At 44.1% G+C, this 23,493-nt stretch overlaps 1 protein-coding gene across 4 annotated transcripts in view; it reads right to left on the reverse strand.

The window, feature by feature from the left end:
* The window catches only part of RPH3A (rabphilin 3A), a 276,562-nt gene extending 253,304 nt beyond the window's left edge, over positions 1-23,258 (reverse strand). For all 4 annotated transcript variants that reach the window (XM_060119651.1, XM_060119652.1, XM_060119649.1 and 1 more), the window contains exon 1: positions 22,891-23,258. The gene's annotated coding sequence lies outside the window, so the exon portion shown is untranslated. The remainder of the gene's footprint in view (positions 1-22,890) is intronic.
* Between the last annotated feature and the right edge of the window lie 235 nt (positions 23,259-23,493).

A 23,493-nucleotide genomic window follows, 5' to 3' on the forward strand; every position in this document is an offset into this window, starting at 1 on the left:
TTAAGAAAATTGAAATCATTTCAAGCATCTTTTCTTTTTTTTTTTTTTTTTTTTTTAAATAAATTTATTTATTTATTTATTTTTGGCTGTGTTGGGTCTTCGTTTCTGTGCGAGGGCTTTCTCTAGTTGTGGCAAGCGGGGGCCACTCTTCATCGCGGTGCGTGGGCCTCTCACTGTCGCGACCTCTCTTGTTGTGGAGCACAGGCTCCAGACGCACAGGCTCAGTAGTTGTGGCTCGCGGGCTTAGTAGCGCCGCGGCATGTGGGATCTTCCCAAACCAGGGCTCGAACCCGTGTCCCCTGCATTGGCAGGCAGACTCTCAACCACTGCGCCACCAGGGAAGCCCCTCAAGCATCTTTTCTGACCACAACGCTATGAGATTAGAAATGAATTACAGGGAAAAAAACGTGAAAAACACAAACACATTGAGGCTAAACAATACATTACTAAATAACCAAGAGATCACTGAAGAAATCAAAGAAGAAATCAAAACATACCTAGAGACAAAAGACAATGAAAACACGACGATCCAAAACCTATGGGATACAGCAAAAGCAGTTTTAAGAGGGAAGATTATAGCTATACAAGCCTACCTCAAGAAACAAGAAAAATCTCAAGTAAACAATCTAACATTACACCTAAAGGAACTAGAGAAAGAAGAACAAACAAAACCCAAAGTTAGCAGAAGGAAACAAATCATAAAGACCAGAGCAGAAATAAATGAAATAGAAACAAAGAAAAGAATAGCAAAGATCACTAAAACTAAAAGCAGGTTCTTTGGGAAGATAAACAAAATTGATAAACCATTAGCCAAACTCATCAAGAAAAAGAGGGAAAGGACTCATATCAATAAAATCAGAAATGAAAAAGCAGAAGTCACAACAGACACCGCAGAAATACAAAGCATCCTAAGAGACTACTACAAGCAACTTTATGCCAATAAAATGGAAAACCTGGAAGAAATGGACAAATTCTTAGAAAGGTATAAACTTCCAAGGCTGAACCAGGAAGAAACAGAAAATATGAACAGACCATCACAAGTAATTAAATTGAAACTGTGATTAAAAATCTTACAACAAACCAAAGTTCAGGACCAGATGGCTTCACAGGTGAATTCTATCAGATATTTAGAGAAGAGCTAACACCCATCCTTCTCAAGCTCTTCCAAAAAACTGTAGGGGAAGGAACATTCCCAAATGCATTCTATGAGGCCACCATCACCCTGATACCAAAACCAGACAAAGATACTACAAAAAAAGAAAATTACAGACCAATATCACTGATGAATATAGATGCAAAAATCCTCAACAAAATACTAGCAAACAGAATCCAACAACACATTAAAAGAATCATACAGGGCTTCCCTGGTGGTGCAGTGGTTGAGAGTCTGCCTGCCGATGCAGGGGACACGGGTTCATGCCCCAGTCTGGGAAGATCCCACATGCCGCGGAGCGGCTAGGCCTGTGAGCCATGGCCGATGAGCCTGCGCATCCAGAGCCTGTGCTCCACAACGGGAGACTCCACAACAGTGAGGGACCGCGTACTGCCAAAAAAAAAAAAAGGGATCATACACCATGATCAAGTGGGGTTTATCCCAGGAATGCAAGGATTCATCAGTATACACAAATCAATCAATGTGATAGACCATATTAACAAATTGAAAGATAAAAACAATATGATAACCTCAATAGAAAAGCAGAAAAAGCTTTCGACAAAATTCAACACCCATTTATGATGAAAACTCTCCAGAAAGTAGGCATAGAGGGAACCTACCTCAACATAATAAAGGCCATATATGACAAACCCATAGCCAACATCATTCTCAATGGTGAAAAACTGAGACCATTTCCTCTAAGACCAGGAACAAAACAAGGTTGCCCACTCTCACCACTATTATTCAACATAGTTTTGGAAGTTTTAGCCACAGCAAGGAGAGAAGAAAAAGAAATAAAAGGAATCCAAATCGGAAGAGAAGAAGTAAAACTGTCACTGTTTGCAGATGACATTATACTATATAGAGAGAACCCTAAAGATGCTACCAGAAAACTATTAGAGATAATCAATGAATTTGGTAAAGTAGCAGGATACAAAAGTAATGCACAGAAATCCCTTGCATTCCTGTACACTAATGATGAAAAATCTGTAAGAGAAATTAAGGAAACACTCCCCTTTACCACTGCAACAAAAAGAATAAAATACCTAGGAATAAATCTACCTAAGGAGACAAAAGACCTGTGTGCAGAAAACTATAAGATACTGATGAAAGACATTAAACTTAATACAAACAGATGGAGAAATATACCATGTTCAACATTGTGAAAATGACTATACTACCCAAAGCAATCTACAGATTCAATGCAATCCCTATCAAACTACCACCAGCATTTTTCATAGAACTAGAACAAAAAATTTCACAATCTGTATGGAAACACAAATGACTCCGAATAGCCAAAGCAATCTTGAGAAAGAAAAACGGAGCTGGAGGAATCAGGCTCCCTGACTTCTGACTAGACCACAAAGCTACAGTAATCAAGACAGTATGGTACTGGCACAAAAACAGAAATACAGATCAATGGAACAGGATAGAAAGCCCAGAGATAAACCCATGCACATATGGTCATCTTATGTTTGATAAAGGAGGCAAGAATATACAATGGAGAAAAGACAGCCTCTTCAATAAGTGGTGCTGGGAAAACTGGACAGCTACATGTAAAAGAATGAAATTAGAACACTCCTAAACACCATACACAAAAATAAACTCAAAATGGATTAAAGACCTAAATGTAAGGCCAGACACTATAAAACTCTTAGAGGAAAACACAGGCAGAATACTCTATGACATAAATCATAGCAAAATCCTTTTTGACCCACCTCCTAGAGAAATGGAAATAAAACAAAAATATACAAATGGGACCTAATGAAACTTGAAAGCTTTTGCACAGCAAAGGAAACCATAAACAAAACGAAAAGACAACCCTCAGAACGGGAGAAAATATTTGCAAACGAAGCAACTGACAAAGGATTAATCTCCAAAATATAAAAGCAGCTCAATATCAAAAAAACAAACAACCCAATCCAAAAATGGGCAGAAGACCTAAATAGACATTTCTCCAAAGAAGACATACAGATTGCCAACAAATACATGAAAGAATGCTCAACATCACTAAATCATTAGAATAATGCAAATCAAAACTACAGTGAGGTATCCCCTCACACCAGTCAGAATGGCCATCATCACAAAATCTACAAACAATAAATGCTGGAGAGGGTTTGGAGAAAAGGGAACACTCTTGCACTGTTGGTGGGAATGTAATCTGATAGAGCCACTATGGAGAACAATATGGAGGTTCCTTAAAAAACTAAAAACAGAACTACCATACGACCCAGCAATCCCACTACTGGGCATATACCCTGAGAAAACCATAATTCAAAATGAGTCATGTACCACAATGTTCACTGCAGCTCTATTTACAACAGCCAGGACATGGAAGCAACCTAAGTGTCCACCGACAGATGAATGGATAAAGAAGGTGTGGCACATATATACAGTGGAATATTACTCAGCCATAAAAAGAAACGAAACTGAGTTATTTGTAGTGAGGTGGATGGAGTCTAGAGCCTGTTATACAGAGTGAAGTAAGTCAGAAAGAGAAAAACAAATACCGTATGCTAACACATATACATGGAATCTAAAAAAAAAAAATGGTTCTGAAGAACCTAGGGGCAGCACAGGAATAAAGATGCAGACGTAGAGAATGGACTTGAGGACATGGGGAGGGGGAAGGGAAAGCTGGGACGAAGTGAGAGAGTGGCATGGACATATATACACTACCAAATGTAAAATAGATAGCTAGTGGGAAGCAGCACATAGCACAGGGAGATCAGCTTGGTGCTTTGTGACCACCTAGAAGGGTGGGATAAGGTGGATGGGAGGTAGACGCAAGAGGGAGGAGATATGGGGATATATGTATATGTAAAGCTGATTCACTTTGTTATAAAGCAGAAACTAACACACCATTGTAAAGCAATGATACTCTAATGAAGATGTATAAATAAATGTATGTATGTATGTATGTATGTATGTATGTATATATATATATATATATATATATATATATATATATATATATATGTTCCCCCCAAAAGCCGGCATGTAATGCAGTGGACGCAGAAGTAAGCTAATTTTGAATGTCAGTGAAATTCTTGTGGGAGAACATGCTTCTACAACTTACCTTCCCAATCTAATAGTGCTTTGACGGTTTTAGGAATTTAATATTTTAGTCATACCCCACATCTTGCAAACCAATCTGCACAAAGTTGCTAATAAAAAGGGCTATCTTGACTCAACTATATCAAAGTGCAAGCCAGCTAACTCCCCCCCCAACAACGCTCATATACGAAATACAAAAGTGATGTTAGCTAAGCCCTTGATTAAAAATGGCCTCATCTGGATGGGACTATTTTCATAAAGTCATAGCTGGTTAAATAAGGGCTAATTGGAAAGATGAGCTGACAGGGATGAGGGTGGGGAAGCCAGGGGCAATACAAAGACAGAGAGACACCGTGGCAACCCAGTGGTTAGGACACGGTGCTTTCACTGCTGGGGTCCTGGGTTCAATCCCTGGTTGGAGAACTAAGATCCTGCAGGCCGTGTGGTGCAGCCAAAAAAAAGAAAAGAGAGAATTTAGTGTAAAGTCCAGAGAGAAATGGAGAGAAAAGCAGAGACAGACAGACAAACGAGTGAGACATAGGCAGACAAAGAGAGATATATGAAGACAAAGAGAGAAAAATGGAGTCTGAGAGGCAGACAGACAGAGGCAGAGACAGAAAGACAAAGAAACGGACAGAAATAGAGTAAGAGGGGAAGAGAGAGGTGGGTGCTGGCTTCCCTTCAACTTTAAATCATCATCATCAGAGTAACAAACCATAAACACCCTGTCACCTGGGTTCAGGGTGTCCACCAAGGTCGGAAGCAAGGTCAAAATGAAGTGGGTTGTTAGGATCCCAGGCAAGACAGGGAGAGAATGACCAACCCAGCTCTCTGGCAGAAGGTTAGACTCCCAGGATTCTGAGCCTTGGAGGTGGAGGCAGAGTCTTCTGGTGCTTTCTAGGCAAGCTGGTCCCCAAAGCATCCATCTTCTGCCTCCTGCCCAGACAGTGCTAACAGGGAATGAGTGAAGTTTCACACAGCTCTGAAGCTTTCATTTTATTAGGGCTAATGGCTGCAGACCAGGGAAATGCCAGGCTCAGGGTGACTTTCAAAACCCGTGTGTGCGCTCTTCAGTGTGATCTGAAGGCATCACAAATGGTCATCAGTGCAAACCAAAGCTTTTTTGTCCCCCAGACTTCATTGGTCTTCATAACCATGGGATTTGGCCTAGAGTTGCTCTATCAGATGATATTTATACAGTAAAGAAAAAAAAGGATAATGATAATATCAGCAAGCACTTTCAATATTTATTTATTTATTTTGGCTGCACCAGGTTTTAGTTGCAGCACACGGGATCTTCGTTGCAGCATGCAGACTCTTAGTTGCGGCATACGGGCTTCTTAGTTGCAGCATGCAGACTCAGTTGTGGCATGCACGTGGGATCTAGTTCCCCGACCAGGGATCAAACCCAGGCCCCCTGCATTGGGAGTGCAGAGTTTTACCTACTGGACCACCGGGGAAGTCCCAGCAAGCATTTTTTGACCACTGATTGTGTGGCAGGCACTGGGCAAAACTTTACAAGAATTATGTCATTTCATGCTCACCACAAACTCTTGGCGTTTTAATAACAGTATTTTTTTTTTTTTTTTTGCGGTATGCGGGCCTCTCACTGTTGTGGCCTCCCCCGTCGCGGAGCACAGGCTCCGGACGCGCAGGCTCCGGACGCGCAGGCCCAGCGGCCACGGCTCACGGGCCCAGCCGCTCCGCGGCATATGGGATCCTCCCAGACCGGGGCACGAACCCGTATCCCCTGCATCGGCAGGCGGACTCTCAACCACTTGCGCCACCAGGGAGGCCCAATAACAGTATTTTTTAGGTAAGATAATTGTGGCTCAGAGAAGTTGTGTTTTGTCTAAGAGCACACTGCTAATGGTTTGGAGAGACAAGATTTGGACCCATTTCCCAGCTCTTCACCACAGTGCCTCTCTTCCAAGTCTCTGCTGTGAAGGTTCATTTAGTTAAAGAATGTAGTTCCAAGTGGCCAAAGAAATGGTTTCTGAAATCCCCCATGCTCCCTTCCTCAGCAGGGCTTTGCATATGCTGTTCCCTCTACCTAAATGCTTTTCCTTTTCCTCTGTTCCCTCTTCTAAGTCTACTTACTTTTTAGGTATCAGTTCAATTGTCTTTTTTTTCAGGGGAACCTACTCTCATTTCCTTGACCAGGTCAAATTCCTCTATTATGCTCTCTCAGAGTATGATGTACCTTTCCTGGGTTCACTAACTGCAGTTGCAATTTCACATATTTTTGTGTGATTGTCTGATTAATCACAAAACCTCTGCTAGTGAAAAATTCCATAAAGGAGGGATTGCATCTGTTTTTTGCTCATCCCTCCATCCCCAGCACCCAGCAGAGCCCTTGGGCCATAGTAGGTATTCTTTTGTATATATATTTAATTAATAAATTACTTAATTACTGAGTGAGAGAGTGAACGAAATAACTAGAAACATACGTTAAAATCAAGATTAGAGGGTTTCCTTCGTGGTGCAGTGGTTAAGAATCTGCCTGCCAATGCAGGGGACACGGGTTTGAGTCCTGGTCTGGGAAGATCCCACATGCTGCGGAGCAACTAAGCCCATGCTCCACAACTACTGAGCCTACACTCTAGAGTCTGTGAGCCACAACTACTGAGCCTGCGTGCCACAACTACTGAAGCCCGTGCGCCTAGAACCCATGCTCCGCAACAAGAGAAGCCACAGCAATAAGCCCGCTCACCGCAACTAGAGAAAAGCCCGCGTGCAGCAACAAAGACCCAATGCAGCCAAAAATAAATTAAATAAAATTAATTAATTTAAAAAAAAATCAAGATTAGAAATGTGAAGAGGGGAAAATGCTATAAGAAACAGCTGGGAGTTGGACACCTAGTAGGAAAAGATTATTTTCAATTGTTTAGAAAAGGAAAACAAGAACACAAAGTCTTAAAGCAAAACTGAGGGATAAATTGTATTGGTTCCCATTTATGGTGAAGTTTTAGTTTTAGCTTTTAAAAAGAAAAATAACATCTTAAAAATATAAAAAAGAAACAGCTAGGGAAGTTGAAAATAGTTGCTTCAAGGGATGGACTAGGAGAGAAGTAGGCAACTAATATTTTGTTATAAATATGTTATAATCTGACTTTTAAAACTATGTGTATGTATTATGTCAATACAATTAAATCATAAAAATTAAAAGTAATGACTTTACTGGAATTTTTTTAAATATAAGAAGAAAGGTGAAAGGGAAGGAGAGGAGTTTTTCAAACGGAAAGAGAATGGAGTTGGGAGGGGGAGGGGAGGATGTCAGAGAGGAGGCATCCCGGAGTGCAATCCATGCATTTCAAAGGATCTGGGTACCCACCGTCTAATACTGAGAATTAGGAGTCAGTGCTGACCTTGAACTACACAGTGTAATAGAAAGAGGCCCTCTATGAAATTGTATACAAAATAAAGTATGTGTGAATTTCCCAGGTTCTATGGCTTTGGTCAGATTATCAAAGGAAGCTATGATGAAAGGTTAGGAACTAGTAAATAAACAAGGTAAATTTTTTAATATTTTTAAAAATTGAAAGATTTCATGTGCAAATCTAGATTTCCAACTTCTGTCCCCCAAAATACAGTAACACTAACACTGTAATGGCTCGTGGTAATGATTGCCCAGAGCTGAGTTGCAGCTGCTCCCTGTGTAATACGGAAGACCAAATCTGACTCAATACTGGATCTATTTCTTTTACTTTAACCTTTGCATTCTATTGCTTTTTCTACTAATTAAGAATGCTGCCTAGAGCCTGAAATACAGGATAGGCCATTCTCAAGGCTCTGACCTTTAAAGGTGTAACAATTATCCTTCATATGGAGATAAAAAGTTGCAGAACAGAGAACAACATTGGTCTTGTTGGAGGTTTACAGGAATATGATGACCTGATCTAATGCCACAGCTGCAACAACAAAGGATTCCCACACCAAGAAGTTTGCAGCAACCAGCCACACCCCCTTTTAGCATAAAAGAAGCCTGAATTCTAACTCAGGAAAGACGTTTTTTGTTTTTTTCCCTAGGAAGAATTTTATTGTCAAGTAATTCCCTTAGGGAACAAAGTCTTCTGAGAATTCTGAAGCACACTCTCTCTCCCCTTTCCTTCTGTGATTTAAGATGGTTCTTTGGGACACTAGACCACCATCTTCTCGGTCTGATGGCTTTCCAAATAAAGTCTCTATTCCTTGCCCCAACAACTCATCTCTCGATTTACTGGCCTATCGTGCAGGGAGCAGTATGAGCTTGGACTCGGTAAGACCTACAGATGGAGCATATGTTCTCCAACTCACCACATCCTACCACTCTTGTATTTTCCTGGCCCAGTCTGCTTCACTTGTTGACATTTCATGCCTGAACCCTGTAAGCCGTCGAGTGTGCAACTCCTAACTGTCAGAAAGTGGCTAGTTCAGACTAAAATGTGAGTGGCTGATATGTTTGCATGCTTTTGTGTTTTTCTTGTTGTTTTTTTTAATAGGAGTTTATTGAGCCCATCAAAATCCCTAATGATGGAATTCATAGGAGACATATTTCTGAGTCCCACTCAGACAATGTTTATACTCCTCACTCTCTCTCCCATTCAGGTTGGACCAAAAGAACAGAAATCCAGTTCCAAGCATTCTCCCTCTAAAAGACTCCTGTAGACCTTCCCAGATTTCTCTGCATTCTATTTTTGTTGTTAATTTAGTTTGCATTGGCTGGTTTTTGTTTGTTTGATTTTGGAGTCTTGTTTTATTTTTGGATTGGTGGGTTGTTTTTTGTTTTTTTGTGGGGGTTTTTTGGTTTGGTTTCTGCTTTTCTAAAACAAATTGTTAGCTGCTGGCAATCATAATTTTGCCTGTCAAAAGAATCTTGGCCTCCAAGAAAATGGGGAATCAGTAGCTCCCTTTGATTGACACATACATTTGAAAGCTTTTGTTTTCCTCCCTAGCTCTGAGGTAACAATCACAGACAGCCACTATTGCTGGGGTCATGCTGAGAAAAACCCTGTTACCTTTCCATAATAAAATGCTATGCAGTTTGAAATCATCTCATGCTGGGCCCATTTTCCTAACTGCTTGACACGTGCAAAGGGACAAAATGACTTTGAATTGAGGGGTGGCAGTGAGAAAAACAAAGGCGACCAAGCCAGAGTCTGTGATGTTCTTTATACTACAAGCTTGAGAACAGTGACTTCCACTGCAACTGAAAGGGAGAGAGAGATTCCTTGCCTGAGGCTGGTGCCTAAGAGACTGAATCTCTACTTTACTTGAGTCAATTACATTTGATTCAGTACTTCCGGAGCATCATTATGTGAAATGCAGTATGCCTGACTTGTGGGGATGCAAAGATGAAGAAGACACAGCCACAGTTGTCAAGGAACTTGAAGTCTAGTAGGAGAGATCAGACAAAAACCCAAAGACTGATAACAAATATGGTTTCCAACTACATAATCTTCCTGATCTTTCCTGACAAATGTTCATTCCCCCTTTTTATGGTAAATACCACTATGTTCCCAATCTCAAGCTATTTGGCCCAGGTTAGACCCTCACCACCACCCCACTTCCCTATTGCTTCCTGAGAGAGAGATCAAGTTCCAACTACACTGCTTGAGCCCCTAGATCAAGTCATACCTAAAATCTTCCCCCTTAGTCTTTTCTGAGCCTTCAAGCTGTCAAGTCCCTGTTTGTTTGTTTGTTTGTTTTGCCTAAGCAGGTTTAAGTTACCTTTTTTAACTGAAAAAGTCCTGACTAATAAAAATATATGCAAATACTCTTACTTATATTACCTCACTTCATCTTCAGAACAATTCTGTAAGATTTACAAGAAGGAAAAAGCTCAGGGCCCTGAAGAGGGTAAGACCAGTGTGAACACTGCCAGTTCTATTATGTAATGTAACCAAACCTTCCTAAAGAAAATGCTTCCTCCACTGAATTATGTGGGGCCAGACCTGAGCTTTAGGGTGTTAAAGGCAAGAAATGCAACTATAACATCAACAGAAGATTGTGAACCTGGAGGCAAGAAGACCTATCAGGAAGGAGGCTAATATAACTTGTCCAGGCAAAAAGGCCTAGACAGAGCAGTGCGCTTCTCAAACTTTAATATGTATATGGATCAGCTAGGGATCTCGTTATAATCCAGAGTCTAATTCAGTAAGTCTGGGGTGGGGCCTGGGATTCAGCATTTATAACCAGCTCCCAAGAGATGCTGATGCTAATGCTGCTAGACCAGGACCACACTTTGAATAGACAGGGCTCAAATCAGAGCAGTGAACAGCTGGAAGTGTTTAGGACAGAAGTGGCCATTGAACATGTTTTATTTGGCTCATAAGTATTTTTTAAAATTACAAAATGTTACTATACCAGTTTATTTTTGTGTATGTTTAGTGAAACATAAACATTTTATAGTGAAATTTTTCACTATAAAAAGTGTTTTTAAGTTTAAATTAATTGTCAAAATATAAAGGTGATTTTACATAAATGTCCCAAGTTCTAGCTTCTCAAGAAATCAGATGATCTGGCCATTCTGGGCCCATAATCCTGCCTGGCAACGTGAGGCTCTCTGGTGGGGCTCCAGTTGGCCCCACAGTCCATTGGCTCAGCACAGCACAGTGGTTAAGAGCCTGGAATCTGGACCCATCCTGCCCATCCGGTCCTGACTTGGTACTTCCTACCCATGTGATTGTGGTCAAGTGACTTTCATCAGTTTCCCTATCTGTGAAATGGGAGTGACATACAGTGAGAATTAAGTAAATGAATATGCGTAAGGCTCTCCAGACAGTGCCTGGTTACCAGCTGGGACCAAGTAAGGGTTGGGATCATTATTTATCTCCTGGTCCTTGTATGCACCCAAGTTGGCAACCCCTAGTTTATAAGGTGAAATTAAAAGAACACTGTCAATGGGCAAGGCCAGGAAGACCCCCTCTTACTATGAAAACCACCATCCCTGGGGTAAGAAGTGAAGATGGGGGTAAAAATCTGATACACACGGGCAGATGCCCAGTCTCTTAAGCATCCAGATATCAGCACTTTCTGCAACTCCCCTCTTCCTATCCCTTAGAAAGACCCTTGACCAAGGCCTAAGGAGGGAGGTATCCCAGCTGATGCCAGGCAACCCCTAGGACCGCTGAAGAAGGCTCACATCCAACACGCGTGGCTACCCGGACCAGGTGTTAACCCCCTGCCCATCTGGGAAACAGTGACACCACCGGAGGCACCGCCGCTGCGCCCCAGGCACCACTCGCGCTGGCGACCACCTGTTTTCCGCGCCCGGGCGCTGCCACTAACACACCCTTTCAGGGACCCGCCCCCCCAAATTCCGGTCGGGTCCCGCCAGTCCTGAGCCTTCTCCCCGCCGTCCAATTCCGTCGTCGCCCCAACCCTCAGTTTTAGCGCATCCTCCAGCTACGGCAGCCCCATTCCCCGGGACATCGTTCTGCGTCCCCCCTCTTCCCGCCCCCAGATAACGCCCCCACGACCTCCGACCCAGAGCAGGCTGCAGCTCCGGAAGACAGGGCCTGCGGCGGCCCGCCCCGCTTCCCGCAGCCCCCGCCCTGCCCACCTTACCCGCCCGCAGCGACTGTGGGCCCGCCGTCCCTCGTCCTCCGCCTCCAGCCTTCTCGCCTCTGCGACCGCAGCCACCACCGCGGCAGAGCCACCTGCGCGTGACCCTCGATCACCAACTCCCTCCCCCGCCCCCCCACACACACCTACACACCCGCGTGCGTGCTCTGACCTTAGATGTGGGAGCAGTGGACGAGGGGAAGCTCATTAAGGGTAAGCTCAAAGATTGAGACCACCTCCCTCCCCCTCCACCACCGCCTGTGCAAGAAAAGTTGTCTCTGCAGTTGGATTTCTCTGCTGGCACAACCCATTCACCTTCTCCTCCCTCTTCCGTTCAGTCATTCACTCATTTTCCTGATCCCCAAATACACAGTGGTCTTCGGCCCCTGGCAGAAGGGGGGGTCGTCACTTGCTGTCCCTCTACTAGGAGCACTTTCCTCCCCTAAGGGTCCTCAAAGGGAAAATCAGGAAAGGTGGGGGTGGACAGAGGTGGCGCGGGGTGGGGGTGGGGGTGTCAACTGTCATCTCTAGTCTAAAAAGGAACTGCTGCCTGGAATGAGCAAGATTTTTAATCAGTGACTTATACACTGCCTAAAGTGGACTTACAGCCAGTTTATTTAACCCCTTTGACCAAATGAAATAAGAGCTGATGTTGGAAGTATTAAATGCATTGTTTTATGTAACAGGCTTAGAAAAGTGTCTGGCACACAGTAGGCACTCAATCACGGCAGCTATTATTATTGCCCGCTTGCATTCAGCAAGACACCCATCCCCAAAGGTGGAATGGAAAAGAACATCTTGCCAGTGTGGAAATCATCTCATTCTCTTCCTGTTTAAGGCAAGTGATGTAAACTAGAAGACTGGCCAAGGGTGGCCTGCAGAATATGTTCTGTTTGGTTTAGTCAGTGTTTTGTTTAAGTGAATTAATTGCCAACACTTAAAAACTGAGAGAGCACATAAATATGGGGATTTTCAGTACCTCTTTGATAAACAGAAAGTTTAGGCCATACTAAGCCCACTTTCCTGGAGGCAGGAAGCTCAGGAGCTGTGAGTCCTTTAAACAGGTGTTTCTTCTGACTGGTCAGTTTCCACCAGGCCCACTTCGCTCATTTACAAGGTCTTCTTGGAGCCTGTGGACCTTCTGAGTTCAGCCTAAGGTCTAATGCTGAGTTTTCTCCAGTTTCCCCAAGAAGTAATTTTCACTATCCCAGGAAACTGAGGATCAGAAAGATCTAGTGAATCATCCAAGGTCACACAGCTAATAAACAAAAAAACTGAAATTAGAACCCAGTTTTTATATCCCAGATGCCTGAGGGGTAAAGGGAAGCATAAAGGGGGAAAAGTGCTTTACACCAAACCATCTTTTTGAAAGGAGCATTTTTATTAACAGCCTGTTGGAATGCCAATTTTTGGGGTTTAATAAGAATTTAAATTTTTAGCTTCATCTGAATTGGCAGTGCCCTCTCCCACACTCACTCCACCTCCTTTTTCTTTCTCATTTAAGCACTTTGGAAAATTTCTAAAGGTTTAACTAATAACAAAAATATTTCTTATTTCATCCATCCCTAATTACTGGCAACCATAAGTGTTCTTTTTTTTTTTATTTCTTTATTTATATTTTACTCTTTGTAGTTTATAAATTTTCAAAATCAAAGTGTATTTCATGTTAAGTTTTCAATTAGGGTTGTGTGGTCTTTTAGCTCAATAAACACACATATAAGAAAAAATGTGCTGTGCACATACCCGCCTATCTATATACACTCCCACTCCTCCTAGCAGGCTCTTGGTGTCTCTCCAGGTATCACTGCCCCCAAATGTATTTATAGATCTTAAAATTAAACACCAAAGTCACTAAGAGTTTTTTTAATAAGCATAATTTTATCTTTCACATGAAAGTTTTAGAGAGTTTGGTTGCAACCACTGGCCCTAAAAAAATGATCCTACGTTTATTGTCAATTTATGCATGTTGATAACTAATTCAGAAGAATCTTAAACACAGTGGAGGCAACCCCCTTGCCCCCAAAAAAGAGACACATATCCAGGCCAGAATCAGCTAGTTTATGCCTTCTGTTCTTGACTTTTAGGGCACTCCTTAAGGTGTGTCTACCCCTATGGGGTCAGTGGGAAAGCTCTTCTCCTTAGGCCTTGGACCACTTTGATCCTCTATAGGTTGACCATGTGGGCTGTCAGTCATTCCATTCTGTCCAATTGCTCTGCAGTGTGGGATGGGTGGTTGGACAGAGGAGGGGGGAAGGGCTCCAGAGACTACAAACGGAAAAAAGGGAGGAGTAAGAGGTCCTCACTGTGGTCTACCTTCAGCCTCAAGCATCTTTAAGGTAACCGAAAGTGTGGTCCCCAGACCAGCAGCATCAGCATCACATGGGAGCTTGTTAGAAATGCAGATTCCTGGGCTCTTCCCTAGAGCTATTGAGTCAAACACTCGGGGTGAGGCTCCCAGGGAATCTATGGTTAACATGCCCTCCAGGTGATTCTCATGAATACTAAAGTTTGAGGTTAACCTCGTCCTGAGCACTTTATGCTACAGAGATTTATGCTTTTAATCTCTCTTTCTCCACCTTAAGTTACATTACCAAAGGCTCCCTTCTCAGTTATCCTGGCCAGACCCCAGAGAGAAAGGGGGGCTAGGAACCCCTCCCATCACACTGAGAATCTTGAATAACTTTATCCCTTGCCTTTGGAATATATCATCTTATAATTCAATATTATGCAAATAACCCAATTAAAACGTGAACAAAATATCTGACAGTTCAAAAAAGAAGGTATATAAATGGCCAGTAAGTGCATGAAAAGGTGTTCAACAGCATTAATCATTAGGGAAATGCAAATTAAAACCTCAATGAGATAACCATTATACACCTGCCAGATGGGCTAAAACTAATAAGACTGACAATACTAAGTGTTTGTGAGGATATGGAGCAACTGGAACATTCATGAACTGCTGACAGGAATGCAAAATGGTACAATAACTTTGGAAAAAAGTTTGGCAATTTCTTATAAAGCTCAGCATGCTCAGCATACACTTATCAAACGACCCAGTAGTTCCACTCCTGGGCATTTACCCAAAAGAAATGAAAGCATATGCTTATACAAAGATTTCCACATATCAGTGCAATTCATAATAGCCCCAAACTAGAAGTGACCCAAATGCCCACCAATATATGCATAGATAAACAAATTCTGGCACTTCCATATAATGGAATACTCTTTAGTGATGAAAAGGGAATGAGCCACTGATACACTCAGCAACGTGGATGAATATCAAAAACATGCTGAACAAAAGAAGCCAGATAGAAAATGTTACATATTGTATGATTTCATTTATATCAAATTCTAGGGATCTGTCATGATAGATAGCAGATCAGTCAATGGTTGTCAGGGATTGATGGTGTGGTGATTAAGGGCAAAAGGATATAAGGAAAGTTTCTGGGGTGATGGAAAGGTTCTGTTATCTTTACTTAAGTGGTGGTTATACAGATGTAGATATCTGTCAAAACATATCAAACTGTCCACTTAAAATGGGTGCATTGTTACACGGACATCACACCTCCATAAAGCTGATTCTTTTTAGCATTATCGCACATCAATGACAGTTTGATAAGAGTGATTTTTTTAAATAAATTTATTTATTTTAGTTATTTATATTTGGCTGCACTGGGTCCCCATTGCTGCGCGTGGGCTTTCTCTAGTTGTGGCCAGCAGGGGCTACTCTTTGTTGCGGTGCATGGGCTTCGCATTGCAGTGGCTTCTCTTGTTGCAGAGCACGGGCTCTAGGCGCGCAGGCTCCAGTAGTTGTGGCACGCGGGCTCGGTAGTTGTGGCTCACAGGCTTTAGAGCACAGGCTCAGTAGTTGTGGCACACAGGCCTCTTCCCGGACCAGGGCTCGAATCCATGTCCCCTGCCTTGGCAGGCGGATTCTTTACCACTGCACCACCAGGGAAGTCCCAAGGGTGATGAATTTTAAGTGCCCGTCTGGCCCAGCTGTGCCCAGGAGGGAATGGCTAACACCAAAAGAAACAGAGAGGTGTCTCTGGTTGGCTTCCAGTCCATCTTAGTGCGGAGCCTGTGCTCTCTCTGTTCCCACTGCAGCTTAGAGGCAGTTCGGCCGTGCAGACACTTTTCCCACATCAAATAAATTCAAATGCCCAGTAACTGGGAAGCAAGTTCCCTGGCTCAATGCAATTACCAAGCACTCCTCACTCTGCCCTTTGAACCAGCCCAACAACCCTGGGATAGAGATTCTGTAAGGAGCGAAGAAGCCATCCTTCCGGGGTTGCCTGGGGACTCTCCCCAGCCACATACAGGCACCTGTGCTCCAGTCTCTAATGCGGCTTTCCTAATTGGTGTCAGGATCATGAGAGCTGTGTTCCTGAGCCTGTTGGCGAAAGAAGAAAGCCACAGGCTTGGGGACTCCAGCACATCAGATCCATTTCTGACCGCAAAAGCGGAGCTGCCACGTCTCACAACTCTAAGGGGTGCCACTCATGTAGAATAAATACCATGTAAATGGCGTCCCTGGAACTGGGCAACACAGCGGCCCCTCATGAGACATGGAACTAGGCACCAGCAGCAAAGGTCTCTGGCATTAGCTGGAATAATCCCCATGAGGGATCACTCTTCTCTTCACAGGCCTTTTCTTTTTTTAAATAAAATTCATCTAGCATAAAATTAACCATTTTAAAGGATTCAAGTCAATGACGTTCACAATGTTGTGCAACCACCTCCACTATCTAGTTCCAAAGCCCTGCATCACCCCAAAGGGAAACCTCTACCCAGGACGCAGTCACTCTCCATTCCTTTTTCTCCTCCTAGCCCCTGGCAACCACTCATCTACTTTCTGTCTTGATGGATTTGCCTATTCTGGACATCTCATATAAATGGGATCATACAATATGTGGTCTTTCATGACTGACTTCTTTCATTTAGCATCATGTTTTCAAGATGCATCCATGTTGTAGCACAAATCAATATTTCATTCCTTGTTATGACTGAATAATATTCCATTGTATGGATACATAACACTTTCTCTTGATCCAGTCGTAAGTTAGTGAACAACTGGGTGTTTGCAGGTCTTTTTACAGCCCTTCTCTTAGTCCTTGGAGGTGAACAGGACTGTGAGTTCCTTGGAGGACAAATCCATGCCTTTTGAATTCCCGCTCTAACAGAATACCATAGACTAGGCTGCTTAAACAACAAACGCTTATTTCTCACAGTGCTGGAGGTTCGAAGTCTGAGTTCAGGGTGCCAGCATGGTGGAGTTCTTGATGAAGACCCTCTCCCTGCTTCTGTCCTCCCGTCGCCTTTCCTGGGTGTGTGCACAGAGAGAGACCTCTTGTCTCTCCCTCTCCTTATAAGGACACTAATCCTGCCACGAGGGCCCCACTAACCTAATCACCTCCCAAAGGCCCCACCTCCAAATACCGTCACATCTTGGATTAGGATTTCAACATACGAATTTTGGGAGGACACAGCATTCAGGCTGGTAGGTGGCAGTTTTAACAAGCAAAGGAACTTACTTCCGAGGCTTTTCTTGGGGGAGATCTCCACACCCGCCTGAAACGTTTATATAGAGGCCACAATTGGGCTCAGTTATATATACTGTCCAGACGGTCTCAACCACACCTACTCTCTCAAGGCTGGGCTGTCCTTGAGAATGGCTCTCACTGCAGGAACAGTGGGCAGAATGTACACTGCAAGGTCGGGGAAGGGGATGAGGAGCCTCCGATTGCCTGGAGCCACCAACCGGTGGTCACGTCCTCTCAATGACCTCCTCCAACAGCTGACCCTGACACAAAAATGTGAGTGCAAATAAATTATTTGGGGAGGTGGCCTCAGGAAGCACTGGTAGAGGAGAGGGGAAGGCAATGGAAGGAAGCAAATAAAAGTGCATCACTGAGCAGATTGCCACTGGGGCAACAGAGCTCAAATCCCCACTCAATGTATCCTCAACCAAGGAGCAAGGGATCTGGGATCTTATTGTTATCCCCCAGCTATCACCAGTCCTGGGTTGATACGTGCTCCAGGAGAAGGGAGGGGTGCTAACTCCTGGCACTTCTAGCCTGCCCTGTAAACAGCCAGATAAAGCCCTCGCCTACAAATCTTAGGTGCAGCTGTTGGAAGCTCTCAGGTCTGCGTGCCCCAAAATGGAGTGTGCCAAGCAGATATGAGCAGGGCGCCCACGACATCTGCTACAGGGACTCACTGAAGGATTTTAAGCAGAGTGAGTTTCAAAGCTCACTCTGGTCTTTGGGAGGAGAACAGGCTGTAGGCAACAGGAGTGGAAGCACAAGTGCAGCTCGGATCCTGCTGGCAGTGGTTCCAGCAGGAGATGGCCGTAGTTTGGACCAGGATGGTGGCAGTGGGGGTGGAGAGAGTGGGAAGGTTTGAGATATATTCAGAAGTAGGAACTGCAGGGTTTGGTGATGGACTGGATATGGGGATGAGAGAGAGAGGGCCATCAAGGATAGCTCCTAAGTTTCTGGCTTTGTCAACTAGGTGAATGAAGATGCTATTCTCTGAGAGGGAACTGGAGAAGAGGATGTTGGTATTATTGTGGAATTGGGTTAAATTAAGGAGACTGCCCCTAACCTGGGGCCTTGCCTATGCTAGGCACTTGGTATGGTTCTGTGTTTTTCCCCCCACTCCCATGTTCTCTGAAGACAAGATCAAAGCCTGCTGGGGCCCACAATGAGTGAAACATTTAAACTCTGGGAAATAACAGATAATAGAAACAAACCTCACAGCTCACCTTGGCAGGTTACTGGCATTCCATGTAACATCCCAACCCAGTTCTGGAAGCAGATTCCAGAAATCACCTTTGGTCCTACTATACCAGGGGCAGATCTTTTTCCTGATTGGCAGCAATTATGGCATAATCTGAGTGTTAGAGCGATGCGGTCATTTTCAGCTGGCAATGTGCTTTTAATTCAGTATTTTCAAATGGCTCAGAGTTTTCTTCTTAACACATGGTCCAAAAATAAACATGGGAGAGCAAACATTTGGAATTTGTTCCAGAAGATTTGAATCAGTCACTCACGTATTCAACAAACATTAGCATCGATTTCAAAGGAACTGGGAGAGAAAGAAGAGCTTTCTCAAGAGCTAAATCATATGGGCGGAAATGAAACTGTTCAAAACAAAGAAAGAAACTGCACTGAGGGGATCAGAAAAAGCAGTGACTATGTCCACAAGCTGCTTTACAGGGAATACGGGGCCATGGAATGATGCAATAGACTTAGAGATGGAGAGACATGCAGTTACCTGAACAGGAGTGCAAACTGGTACTGGTTGGCAATATCTATTAGGACTAAACATACATATACACTGTAATCTAGCAATTCCATTCCTAGGCATATTCCAAAGAGAAACGCATTCATTTGTTCACTAAAAGATATGTGCTAGAGTGTTCAAGGTTGTGCTATTCAAACAAAGAATCAAAACAAAGAAACTGGAAACAACCCAAATGCCCACCAATAGTAGTATGACTGAACAAACTGTGGTATATTTACACAATGGAATATCATACACTGTACAGCAATGTAAATGAATAGTTTACAACAACATGCAATAACATGGATGCTTCCCATACAAAGTCATGATTCTAATAATAATACTTTGCATTTGGACATACTGTTAAATAATTTCAAGAAATACTGAGTAGTATTCCCAGAACAGACACTGTCCTGGGTACTGGAGATACAGACAGTAAACAGGACCTTGAAAAACCCTTGCCTTCATGGATCTTACATTCTAGTGGGGGGAACAGAGAGCAATAAGTAGTATATCCGAAATCTCCGAACATGTTTTAGTTTGGGTTTTGGCTTTTTAATGGAATTAAATAACTTAATGGCCAGGATTGAACTAAATGAACATGATGCTCTAAACCAGGAGGTGACGGACCTTTGTGTGTGGGGGGGGTGACCCTTGATGGACATCAAGGGACCAATGAGTCTCCTAGAATTACATGTAAAATGTTGTGTGTTTGGGGATTTTTCTGGGGAGATGGCCCAAGGCATACTCAGTTTCTTAAAAAGGTCGCTGACACAAAGGGAGTTCAGAATCTCCAAATTCTCCCCAGTGTTGTTTAGGGAGCATACAAACATTCTCAGAGCACTTGCCTATAATCATGGGATCGACTGTATTTTGCTCCATTTGCTCAACATTATTTCTCAGAACCAGCAAGTGTATATACAGCCACAGCCTATGTGTCATTCATAAATGCTACAAAAGATCACACTGCTTCACTCTCTGATTGCTTAGCGGAACCACTCCCCGAACATCAGGCATGGGGTTGTTTCTCCTTTCTTACCGTTCCATAAAGGCTGCTGTGAGAGCTTTGGAAAGATTGTTTGTTCCTTCTAAAGGGTTGTCTTGGAGTGTTTTTGAAAACTGCAAGAAGTGGGTCAAATGGTATCAATGGTTTAATACTCCAGGATGGCTACTGACCACGTTTTCAATATACCAAGAACAGCTATTAAAAATCACCTACAGGATATGACAAAGGGATCGTTTCAGCTTTAATTCATCACTGATCTTCCTCTCCCCTGCACAATAGTAGTCATTTATCCATGATGAAATAGGAGAATGAAACATACTTATTACAATAATGGAAAAATACCTATTTTCTGGCAAGATATTTCATGCTTCTATGACCTTGGAAGTGAAGTTCCTCTCAATTTTTTTCCTATCATTCACCATAACCAATGTGTCAGTTTCAGGGTAAACAGGCAAGATGGGGGTGAGGTGGGGGGTGGGGTTAAAGGGTGGAATGTTGCCATGGTAACAAAGGATTTCAGTGATGAGTATCCATGGTGATTGTTGCTAACTTCTGAGAGGTTTTAAATGCTTTATTTAAAATACATAACAACTGTGCAGCTGCTGAGGATGTCATAAGGGGAAGAGAGGAATGGGCTGTTTGTGCATTTATGGATACATGCTTGGTGTGGTTCAGAAGGAAAAAGATAAGGCAGTTCAAGGACAGACGTGCTCCCTGTGTGACGCCTTTTAGCAGCTATCAAGGACTGCTATCCCTCTAACACAGAATGCTCTCACACCCCCGGGTCCCAATTTTACCTCGATCGCCTACTCAACAGGGTGACATCTAAGATAGACTCAGGCAGGAACCAGTCCCCACCCTGCTCCTTCCCTGGGTACCCTGCCCACATGACTGCCTCAGAATAGAAATACCCGGCACTTCTGAGCAGAACTGAGAGTTCCCAAGGGGTGAAGCCCATTGGAAGCTTAAAATGAATGCTGAGGATTGTAAAGTAGAGCCTATTTTTTCACCCCCAAATTTGCATGGAATACGAATTGGAGAAATGGGACTAGAATCCAGGTCGTCTAGTTAGTAATCCAGAGTTCGCTCGTTCTCCTTTTGTATTAGAATGAACTTTGACTATGAACAGCAAAGACCCAACGTAACAGGAACTTTAACAAGATGGGAGCTCATTTCTCTTTTACAAATCAATCAATTAATCAAGCACTAAATCCAGAGGTTCAAGAGGCCAGGCTCACCTTGTTGCTCCACTAGACTCCACTCTCATGGTCACTTCATTGTCCATTATGGCTGCCTAATTCCAGCGATCACAACCAAATTCCAACCAACGGGAAAAGGAAAAGATGAAGAAATAAAAGCAAAGGGTCCAAATGGTTGTCTTTTTAAGAAGGTTCCAGAAAGCTTCTACATGACGCTTCCCCTTATACCTCATCTACTGTTACCGAACACAAGTTTGTGTGCCCGACAAACAGTGAGGCCAAACAATACCAAAACGTTGGAGTTTGGAGCAGAGAAACGTTTATTTCAGGGCCATGCAAGGAGATGGGTGGCTCATGCCTTAAAAATCCCGAACGCCCTGAAAGCTTTCAGCAAAGCCCTTTCATAGGAAAGGTGAGGGAGGGGCGTGGTTAGTTGTTACAAACTTCTTGGTGTCAGACCCTTTGTTCTTTTTTTTTTATTTTTTTATTTTTTTTTCAATTAGTTTCTGCTTTATATCAAAGTGAATCAGTCATAAGACCCTTTGTTCTTGAGGTCAGGGCACAGTCAGGTCACGATCTTCCTGTAAACCTCCACCAAAACAAAAGTTATTCTCTGTTCTGACAAGAGAGGGCAAGGTCCCGAGGCTCAGCTTTCGCCCTCTGAGGTCCAGGGCCTGGCTAAGAGGAGGGGGTCCCTGCACCAGCCAGTTATCCTGCCCGGGAGCATTAGTCCAGCACCCAGTCTCAGTCCTCCTGCCTGTGCCCAGGCCCAGCTGAAGAGACAGATCTCAGCTGGTGGTGCCCTCAGGGGCAGGTCCCCAGATCCTGCCCAGCTGTTATCACTGAGGGAGCCAGGTGCCCAGGACCCAGCTGGCCCTCAGGCTTTTCATTTAAACTGAATAGAATCATTTGTATAGGATCAATAGGAATACCTGTAGCAAATACCAGCTGGGTTATTTCCCAGCTCACTCCAATAGCCCTTCTCTGAGAATAGCCCGAACTGTTAGAGGAACCATTGACCAAAACTGCCCACCCTGGCCAGGCCTGATAGTAACCATTTGCATGAGTTATCTTACAACAGGAGGTCCCGGTGAGGAACATGGAACCAACAAGCTACCACCAAGTAGAATAATTCGGGAAAGGTCAAAAGGAGGGAGGAGACGCCAGTTCATATGTCCTACCAACCCCCCAGAATCCTTCTCGCTGGAATCCATCCTGGCTGAGGGATGTGCGCACCACCAGGAAGGACCCTGAGTCAGAATGATTGGCCAGAGACGACCCGGAAACTAACCCCATCACCATTAAACCCGAGACTGAGAGCCACGTGGCAGAGCAGTTCTCCTGGGTTCCCTGACCCTGTGCTCTGTGCCTGGGCGCCTGTTCCCAATAAAGTCTCTTGCTTTGTCAGCACACGTGTCTCCTCAGACAATTCATTTCCGAGTGTGAGACAAGAGCCCACTCTCCGGCCCTGCAAGGGGTTCCCCTTCCTGCACACAACCACAGAGGTGGACCTGAAGTAATGATGTGCAATGTCCTGGCAACTTAACCCTGACCTCTGGCCACCTCCTAGGGGTAGACAACTGATCTAAGCTGGACCAGTTTGTGAAATTTGAAGAGAGACTGAAGCTGGTTGAAGCTGTTACCTTAATGGCAGTGTCCGAATACTCCGGTTCCTGAGGACTCCACAGGCTGCGTCCCACGGAGACCGCTGCCGCCGCTATTAAGCTACAGAGGCGGGGATGCGAGAGAGGTCCACTGCTGCCTCAAGGCCTGAGCCCAGCCAAAGGGCGGCCGTGGCGAGGGCTCTGCAGCTCTGCTGGACACAGCCCTCAGCCTTTCCAGGGGCCCCCAGCTCACCCGCCAGCCCTGAGGCCGGAGAGCCTGGAGGGCCCCGGGGAGGAGGCCGCCTTCTGCCTCTTACCGCACTCTACCCCGCGAGGACCACCACCAGCCAGGCCGAGCGTCGGCGGAGGGAGACCTCCAACCTCTGCTGGGCGGCTCTCGTGCCAGCGGTCTCGCGGTAATGCTCATGATCTCGCGGTAATGCTCATGGTCTCGCGGTAATGCTCATGGTCTCGCGGTAACCGTGGCAAGCTAATGGCTGAGTGCACTTCCTGTACCTCTTAAGAACGTCTGCTACTGGGCTTCGTCTCACTGCAAAGTGGGGAGAGAAAGAAGGAAAGAGATAGAAGCTCTCACAGTCCACATTTATCTAAAGTGAGAACTGTGGTGGTGCTTGAGGTGAT

Source organism: Mesoplodon densirostris, chromosome 15 (genome assembly GCF_025265405.1).
Source record: "Mesoplodon densirostris isolate mMesDen1 chromosome 15, mMesDen1 primary haplotype, whole genome shotgun sequence".
Taxonomy (NCBI): domain Eukaryota; kingdom Metazoa; phylum Chordata; class Mammalia; order Artiodactyla; family Ziphiidae; genus Mesoplodon; species Mesoplodon densirostris.